This window comes from Phocoena sinus, chromosome 12 (genome assembly GCF_008692025.1).
Source record: "Phocoena sinus isolate mPhoSin1 chromosome 12, mPhoSin1.pri, whole genome shotgun sequence".
NCBI classification, from domain to species: domain Eukaryota; kingdom Metazoa; phylum Chordata; class Mammalia; order Artiodactyla; family Phocoenidae; genus Phocoena; species Phocoena sinus.
This window is the reverse complement of record NC_045774.1, coordinates 18,657,424-18,667,077: the sequence shown is the minus strand read 5'-3', so window position 1 is coordinate 18,667,077 and position 9,654 is coordinate 18,657,424. Positions and strand designations below refer to the sequence as shown.

The window sequence follows — 9,654 nt, the reverse complement described above, 5'->3', positions numbered from 1 at the left end:
CTTTAAATGACACATTAAACTAGATAGACTTAATTGATATTTATAGGACATTCCATCCAAAAACAATGGAATACAGTTTCTTCTCAAGTGCTCATGGAACATTCTCCAGGATAGATCATATTTTGGGTCACAAGTCAAGTCTTGGTAAACTTAAGAATATTGAAATCATATCAAGTATCTTTTCTGACCACAGCGCTATAAGGCTAGATACCAATTATAGGAAAAAAATCTGTGAAAAATACAAACACATGGACGTTAAACAATACACTACTAAATAAGCAAGAGATCACTGAAGAAATCAAAGAGGAAATCAGAAAATACCTAGAAACAAATGACAATGAAAACACGGAGACCCAAAACCTGTGGGACGCAGCAAAAGCAGTTCTAAGAGGGAAGTTTATAGCAATTCAATCCTACCTCAAGCAACAAGAAACATCTCAAATAAACAACCTAACCTTATACCTAAAGCAATTAGAGAAAGAAGAACAAAAAAACCCCCAAAGTTAGCAGAATGAAAGAAATCATAAAGATAAGATCAGAAATAAATGAAAATGAAATGAAGGAAACGATAGCAAAGATCAATAAAACTAAAAGCTGGTTCTTGGAGAATATAAACACAATTGATAAACCATTAGCCAGACTCATCAAGAAGAAAAGGGAGAAGACAAATCGCAGAATTAGAAATGAAAACAGAGAAGTAATAACTGACACTGCAGAAATACAAAGAATCATGAGAGATTACTACAAGCAACTATAAGCCAATACAATGGACAACCTGGAAGAAATGGACAAATTCTTAGAAATGCACAACCTTCTGAGACTGAACCAGGAAGAAATAGAAAATATAAACAGGCCAATTACAAGCACTGAAATTGAAACTCTGATTAAAAATCTTCCAACAGACAGAAGCCCAGGACCAGATGGCTTCACAGGTGAACTCTATCACACATTTAGAGAAGAGTTAACACTTACCCTTCTCAAAGTCCTCCAAAATATAGCAGAGGGAGGACACTCCCAAATTCATTCTACGAGGCCACCATTACCCTGATACCAAAACCAGACAAAGATGTCACAAAAAAAGAAAACCACATGCCAGCATCACTGACGAACATAGATGCAAAAATCTACAACAAAATACTAGCAAACAAAATCCAACAGGAAATTAAAAGGGTCATACACCGTGATCGACTGGGGTTTATCCCAGGAACGCAAGGATTCTTCAATATAAACAAATCAATGTGATACACCATATTAACAAATGGAAGGATAAAAACCATATGATAACCTCAATAGATGCAGAAAAAACTTTCGACAAAATTCAACACCCATTTATGATAAAAACCCTCCAGAAATTAGGCATAGCGGGAACTTACCTCAACATAATAAAGGCCATATATGACAAACTCACAGCCAACATCATTCTCAATGGTGATAAACTGAAACCATTTCCACTAAGATCAGGAACAAGACAAGGTTGCCCACTCTCACCACTATTATTCAACACAGTTTTGGAAGTTTTAGCCACAGCAATCAGAGAAGAAAAAGAAATACAAGGAATCCAAATTGGAAAAGAAGAAGTAAAGCTGTCACTGTTTGCAGATGATATGATATTATACATAGAGAATCCTAAAGATGCTACCAGAAAACTACTAGAGCTAATCAATGTATTTGGTAAAGTAGCAGGATACAAAATTAATGCACAGAAATCTCTGGCATTCCTATACACTAATGATGAAAAATCTGAAAGAGAAATTAAGGATACACTCCCAGTTACCATTGCAACAAAAAGGATAAAATACCTAGGAATAAACCTACCTAAGAAGACAAAAGACCTGTATGCAGAAAACTATAAGACACTGATGAAAGTAATTAAAGCTGATACAAACAGATGGAGAGATATACCATATTCTTGGATTGGAAGAATCAACGTTGTGAAAATGACTTTACTACCCAGAGCAATCTGCAGATTCAGTGCAATCCCTATCAAACTACCAATGCATTTTTCACAGAACTAGAACAAAAAATTTCACAATTTTTATGGAAATACAAAAGACTGCGAATAGTCAAAGCAATCTTGAGAAAGAAAAACGGAGTTGGAGGCATCAGACTCCCTAACTTCAGACTATACTACAAAGCTACAGTAATCAAGACAGTATGGTACTGGCAGAAGAACAGAAATATAGATCAATGGAACAGGGTAGAGAGCACAGAGATAAACCCACGCACATATGGTCACCTTATCTTTGTTAAAGGAAGCAAGAATATACAATGGAGAAAGAAAGCCTCTTCAATAATTGGTGCTGGGAAGACTGGACAGCTACATGTAAAAGAATGATATTAGAACACTTCCTAACACCATACACAAAAATTAACTCAAAATGGATTAAAGAGCTAAATGTAAAGCCAGTCACTATAAAACTCTTAGAGGAAAGCCTAGGCAGAACACTCTATCACAGCAAGATCCTTTTTGACCCACCTCCTAGCGAAATGGAAATAAAAACTAAAATAAACAAATGGGACCTAATGAAACTTAAAATCTTTTGCACAGCAAAGGAAACCATAAACAAGACAAAATACAACCCTCAGAATGGGAGAAAATATTTGTCAATGAAGCAAATGACAAAGGATTAATTACAAAGTATATAAACAGCTCATGCAGCTCAATATCAAAAAAACAAACAACCCAATCCAAAAATGGACAGAAGACCTAAATAGATATTTCTCCAAAGAAGATATACAGATTGCCAACAAACACATGAAAGGATACTCAACATCACTAATCATTAGAGAATGATTGCAAATCAAATGCAATCATTTGATGCAAATCAAAATGCAAATCAAAACTACTATGATGTATCACCTCACACCAGTAAGAATGGCCATCATCAAAAAATCTACCAGCAATAAATTCTGGAGAGGGTGTGGAGAAAAGGGAACCCTCTTGCCCTGTTGGTGGTAATGTAAATTGATACAGCCACTATGGAGGTTCCTTAAAAAACTAAAAATAGAACTACCATATGACCCAGCAATCCCACTACTGGGCATATACCATAATTCAAAAAGAGTCATGTACCTCAGTGCTCATTGCAGCACTATTTACAATAGTGAGGACATGGAAGCAACCTAAGTGTCCATCGACAGATGAATGGATAAAGAAGATGTGGCACATATCTACAGTGGAATATTACTCAGCCATAAAGAGAAACAAAATTGAGTTATTTGTAATGAGGTGGATGGACCTTGAATCTGTCGTACAGAGTGAAGTAAGTCAGAAAGAGAAAAACAAATACTTTATGCTAATACATATGTATGGAATCTAAAAAAAAAAGTTCTGAAAAACGTAGAGAGCACAGGAATAAAGACGCAGATGTAGAGAATGGACTTGTGGACACGGGAAGTGGGATGGGTAAGCTGGGGCGAAGTGAGAGAGTGGCATTGACATATATACACTACCAAATATAAAACAGATAGCTAGTGGGAAGCAGCTGCATAGCACAAGGAGATCAGCTTGGTGCTTTGTGACCACCTAGAAGGTTGGGATATGGAGGGTGGGAGGGAGACACAATAGGGAGGGGATATGGGGATATATGTATACGTATAGCTGATTCACTTTGTTATACAGCACAACCTAAAACAACATTGTAAAGCACTTATACTCCTATAAAGATGTTAAAAGAAAAAAAGAAACAGAATGTTCATCTGTTGTGATGAAGTGTTCTGTAAATGTCAATTAAACCAATTTTGATGGACAGTATTCTATATTTTATATCTTCTACAGCCCTGATTGATTCTACAAGCTGACTTATTTTTGGTCAGCTTGTTCTATCAGATATTATGAATGATATTTCTATCTTCTATTATATTTATGAATTTACCTATTCATTCTTATAGGTCTATCTGTTTTTGGTTCATGTATTAACAAAAGTTTAGAATTGTTATTTCATCTCAATGGATTTTCTTTTTTATCATTATGAAATTAAAATTTTTAAGCCCTGATAATATTGTTTGTTCTAGAATCTATTTTTCAAAACATTTGTTTTTGTTAATGTTAACATGATAAACATTTTTACATCTTTTTATTATTTGTTTATATGTATAAAGTATTTCTTATAGATAGCATATAGTTGGATTTGCTTTTTATCTAATCTTACAACCTGTCCCTTTTAATTCGGGTATTTAGACTACTCACATTTAATGTGATTACTAATATTGCTAAATTGAAATCTGTTATCTTGCTATTTGTTTTCTCTTTGCTCTATCCTTTGTGTTCCTTTTTTTTTCTTCCACAATATTTTGGATAATTTTTAAATTTCTATTTATCTCCTTTGTTGGCTTCTTTTGGTGGTCACTATAAACTCTTTCCTGTTTATAGTACACATTTTTAACTTATCATCCTCTACCTTCTTTTGATATTATATCAATCAAGTCACATTTAATATACAAAAAACATTTTAATAATATATGAGTTCGCCTCTAAACTTTAAGTTTTGTTTTCATACATTTCACTTTTATATATGTTATAAACCTTATATTGCATTATTTGTGTAAATAGTTAATTTCATTACAAAAGTATTTAAATAGTAGAATAACTTGTATATTTAGCCCTGTAGTCACTACTACTCATTTTCTTTTTTCTTTGTATAGATCCATATTTCTATCTAGTATCATTTTTCTTCTGCTTAAAGGCCTTCTTTTATTTTTTATTGTGGTGAATTTTTCTGCTGATGAATGCTTTTAGGTTTTTTTTGTCAGAAAAATTAGTGTTTATATCACTTTCATTTAAAAGAATATTTTCACTAGGTGTAGAATTCTAACTTGGCAGATTTTTTTTTCTTTCGGTCTTTTAAAGATGTTGTCTATTCACTTACATTGTTTTTAAATGAGAAATTTGCTGGTTTCCTTTTCTTTGTCCCTCTGCATGTAATATGTCTTTTTTTCCCCTCTGGCTCTTAAGGTTTCTTTTATTACCACTAATTTTGAGCCATTTGCTTATGTTGTACCTTGGCATGATTTTCTTTATGTTTCTTGAGTTTAGGGTTAATTGAAATTCTTGAATTTGTGGGTTTATAGTTTGCATCAAATTTTTAAAAATTTTAATCATAGCTTCTTCAAATATTTTTTCCTGTCTCCCATCCTTCCTGTAATAAGAACAATAATTATTAGACTGTTAAAAGTTTTCCCAGAGTTCACTGATACCTTGCTCATTTTCAATTTTTGTGCGTGTGTGTGTTTCATTTTGGATCACTTCTATTGCTGTCTCTTCAAGTTCACTAATCTTATTCAATCTCTAATTTACCACTAAAGCCCTTCTTATGTATTTTTTGTCAGACATTTTAGTTTTCATTTAAGGTATTTCAATCATTTTTTTAAATCTCTGTGCATGAGATTTATAAGACCAAAGAAAAAAGTACCCAAAAGAATTGGAAGACTTACATAGGGCCAGGACTAGTCTTTTTTTTATCAGCTTGAAAAGCCAAAGCTAGCAGAAAAAAAGAAATAATAAAGATTACAGCCAAGATAAACATAATGGAGAATAGAAAAATAATAGATAAAATAAAAAACTCAAAAGTTGGTTCTTTGAAAAGGTCAACAAAATTGATAAACCTTTAGCTACATGGACTAAGAAACAAGAGAGAGAAGACTTAAAATCAGAAATGAAAATGGGGACATTATGACCAATTCTACACAAATAAAAAGAATTATAAGAGGTCTATGAACAAGTGTATGCCAACAAATTAGATAATTTAGATGAAGTGGACAAATTTCTAGAAACACAAAACTTACTAGACTAAGTCACGAAGAAATAGAAAATCTGAATAGGCTATAGCTAGTAAGGAAATTGAATCAGTAATCAACTATCTTTCAACAACAAAAAATCTCTGTACCTGACGGCTGCACTGGTGAATTCTATCAAACATTTAAAGAGCTAATACCAATAGTTCTCAAACTTTTACAAAAAATTGAAGAGGAGGGAATACTTTCTAACTCACTGTATGAGGCCAGCATTACCCTGATTCTAAAGCCAGATAAAATCACTACAAGAAAAGAAAACTACAGATCAATATCTCTTAAAAACACTGATGCAAAATCATCAACAAAATCGTATCAAACAAAATTCAGCTACATAGTAAAACAATTATACACTATGGCCAAATGGGATTTATTCCTGGAAAGCAAGGATGGCTCAATCTGTAAAAATCAATAAATGTAATATACCATATAAACAGAATAAAGGAAAAAAACCACATAATTATCTCAATTGATACAGAAAAAGATTTTGACAAAATTTAACATCCTTTCACGATAAAAAAATACTCAACAAACAGGGATAGAAGGAAACTACCTCAACATACTAAAGCCATATATGAAAAACCCACAGAGGGGCTTCCCTGGTGGCACAGTGGTTGAGAGTCCGCCTGCCGATGCAGGGGACACGGGTTCATGCCCCGGTCTGGGAAAATCCCACATGCCGTGGAGCGGCTGGGCCCATGAGCCATGGCTGCTGAGCCTGCGCGTCCGGAACCTGTGCTCCGCAACGGGAGAGGCCACAACAGTGAGAGGCCCGTGTACCGCAAAAAAAAAAAAAAACACAGAGAATATCATACTCAATGGTGAAAGACAAAGTATTTGTTCTAAGATTAGAAACAAAACAAGAATGCTCGCTTTTATTATTTCTATTCAACACAGTACTGGGAAATCTAGCCAGAGCAACTAGGGAAGAAACAGAGATAAAAGGCATACAAATTTTGAAGGAAGGAGTAAAAGTATCTGTTTGCAGATGATATGATTTTATACGTAGAAAAATCTAAGTATTGGAGCCGGCAGCGCGCGGGCGGCGGGGCGTGTGGGTTTCGACAGACGGTGGAAGCTCTTGGCGGAGCTGCGGTCCCCCCTGCCTGGGTAGCGACCCGCTTCCTCCCTCCCGCTCCGCCCCTCTCTCCGGCGTCCCCACCTCTCTCCGCAAGTGACTGAGGGCCAAGCAGCCCTGCCCTCACCACCTGTGTTGGGGTCCGTGTTCCTGCGCAGCATCTCTCCCCTCCGCGGTCACTGAGCTGCCCCCGGAACCCAAGAAGAGGGCAGCACGACCCCCTAGGCCGACCGCGGGCCTGCCCACCGCCGCGTCGTTCTGGTTGGACCCCGCCGGCTGAAGGCCAGTCCGCCCTTGGGTCCCTGCGCCAGAATGAAGAAGATGAGCAACATTTATGAGTCAGCTGCCAATACACTGGGAATCTTTAACAGCCACCAAAGTTGAGCTGCATTTGGCGCGCAAAGGCACTTCCGACAGAGATGCCCTTTCCAAATCAGACCCCTATGTCATCCTCAAGATGCAGTCCCATGGGCAGTGGTTCGAGGTTGACAGAACAGAGGTGATTCGCACCTGCATCAACCCAGTGTATTCAAAACTTTATGGTGGACGTTTATTTTGAGGAGGTGCAGCACCTGTGGTTTGAGGTCCACGACATCAGCAGCAACCACGATGGGCCGAAGGAGGCTGACTTCCTGGGTGGCATGGAGTGCACCCTTGGCCAGATTGTTTCCCAGAGAAAGCTGTCCAAATGCTTGTTGAAGCACAGGAACATGGCAGGGAAATCCTCCATCACGGTGATTGCTGAGGAATTATCTGGTAATCATGACTACATTGAACTTGCCTTCAACTCACGGAAATTGGATGACCAGGATTTCTTCAGTAAGTCTGACTCATTTCTGGAAATTTTTCGAATGAATGATGATGCAACTCCACAGCTTGTGCACCGAACTGAGGTTGTGATGAATAACTTAAGCCCAGCCTGGAAATCATTCAAAGTATCAGTAAATTCTCCATGCAGTGGAGATCGCAACCACCAACTGACATGCATAGTATGGGACTGGGACTCCCATGGCAGACATGACTTCATTGGAGAATTCACCTCAACATTCAAGGAGATGAGAGGAGTGATGGAAGGAAAACAGGTGCAGTAGGAGTGCATCAACCCCAAGTACAAAGCCAAGAAGAAGAATTATAAGAACTCGGGCATTGTGATTTTGAATCAGTGCAAGATCCACAAGATGCATTCTTTCTTGGACTACATCATGGGTGGCTGCCACATCCAGTTTACAGTAGCTATAGATTCCACAGCCTCGAATGGGGACCTCAGGAACAGCTGTTCCCTGCCCTACATCCACCGCTGCCAGCCCAATGAGTACCTGAAGGCCTTGGTGGCTGTGGGAGAGATTTGCCAGGACTATGACAGCGACAAAATGTTCCTAGCCTTTGGGTTTGGTGCCAGGATACTGCCAGAGTACAGGGTATCTCATGACTTCGCAATCAACTTTAATGAAGACAACCCAGAATGTGCAGGGATTCAAGGAGTTGTGGAAGCCTACCAGAGCTGCCTTCCCAAACTCTAGCTCTAGGGCCCCACCAACAATGCTCCCATCATGCAGAAGGTTGCCAAGTCAGCATCAGAGGAGACCAGCACCAAGGAGGATCCTGCTGATCCTGACTGACGGGGTCATCACAGACATGGCCGACACGCGGGAGGACATTGTCCACGCCTCCCACCTCCCCATGTCGGTCATCATCGTGGGAGTGGGCAATGCAGACTTCAGCGACATGCAGATGCTGGACGGAGACGACGGGATTCTGAGGTCACCCAAGGGAGAGCCCGTCCTTCGTGCCATCGTCCAGTTCGTTTCCTTCAGGAACTTCAAACACGCATCTCCAGCTGCCCTGGCAAAGAGCGTGTTGGCTGAAGTCCCAAACCAAGTCGTGGGCTATTACAATGGCAAAGGGATTAATCCAAAACGTTCATCAGAAATGTATGACTCTTCCCGGACACTGGCTCCATGAACTCTACACACTTTTACAGAGTCCTCAAATACTATTCCTGCTGATATTTAATACTTCTATTATCCTGTACTTAAAAAAAAACACAGGTACACACTTAAAAATAGCATGTTTTGGTGATTTTTAACTAACAATTTTTTCTGCATGTGTAGCCCTGAGGCCTGGATCTGCCAAGCCCTTGTATTGTTAAAGACGTTTTACAAAGAAACACATAATTATAACTTACTCTTTAAATTACAGCATGTCACCTTGAAATAAAGTATTATCTGTATCTGTTTTTTATACAGGTTTGTTGAAATTTTGCTAAATTTCTTATTATTTTTACACTGTAAAGCATTTTGAAACATTTCTTGAACGTTGATAGCCAAAGCATATTTGGTTTTATCTGCTACAGGATGAGAGACTTTTTAAAATGGCAGATGCATGGACTGTATTTTACATGTTTTAAAGAAAAAGAAACTCCAAAAATCTAAATATTCTGTAAAAAACTGTTAGAACTAATAAATGAATTCATCAAAGCAGGATACAAAGTCAACACACAAAAAATCAATTGTATTTCTATACACAAACAATGAACAATCTGAAAAGTAAATTACAAAAACAATTCCATTTACATTAGCATCAAGAAAAATAAAATACTTATGAACTAACTTAATCAAGGAGGTGAAAGACTTGTAAAGTGAAAACTACAAAACATTGCTGAAAGAAATTAAAGACATAAATGGAAACACACCCCATGTTCATGGATTCAAGACCATTTTAATGTCATTACTACCCAACGCAGTCTACAGATTCAATGCAATCTTTATCAAAATCTCAATGAATTT

At 37.5% G+C, this 9,654-nt stretch overlaps 1 pseudogene; it reads left to right on the top strand.

Annotated features, from left to right (window-relative positions):
* Positions 1-6,800: 6,800 nt before the first annotated feature.
* Positions 6,801-9,444, top strand: LOC116763450 (annotated as a pseudogene).
* Positions 9,445-9,654: the final 210 nt, after the last annotated feature.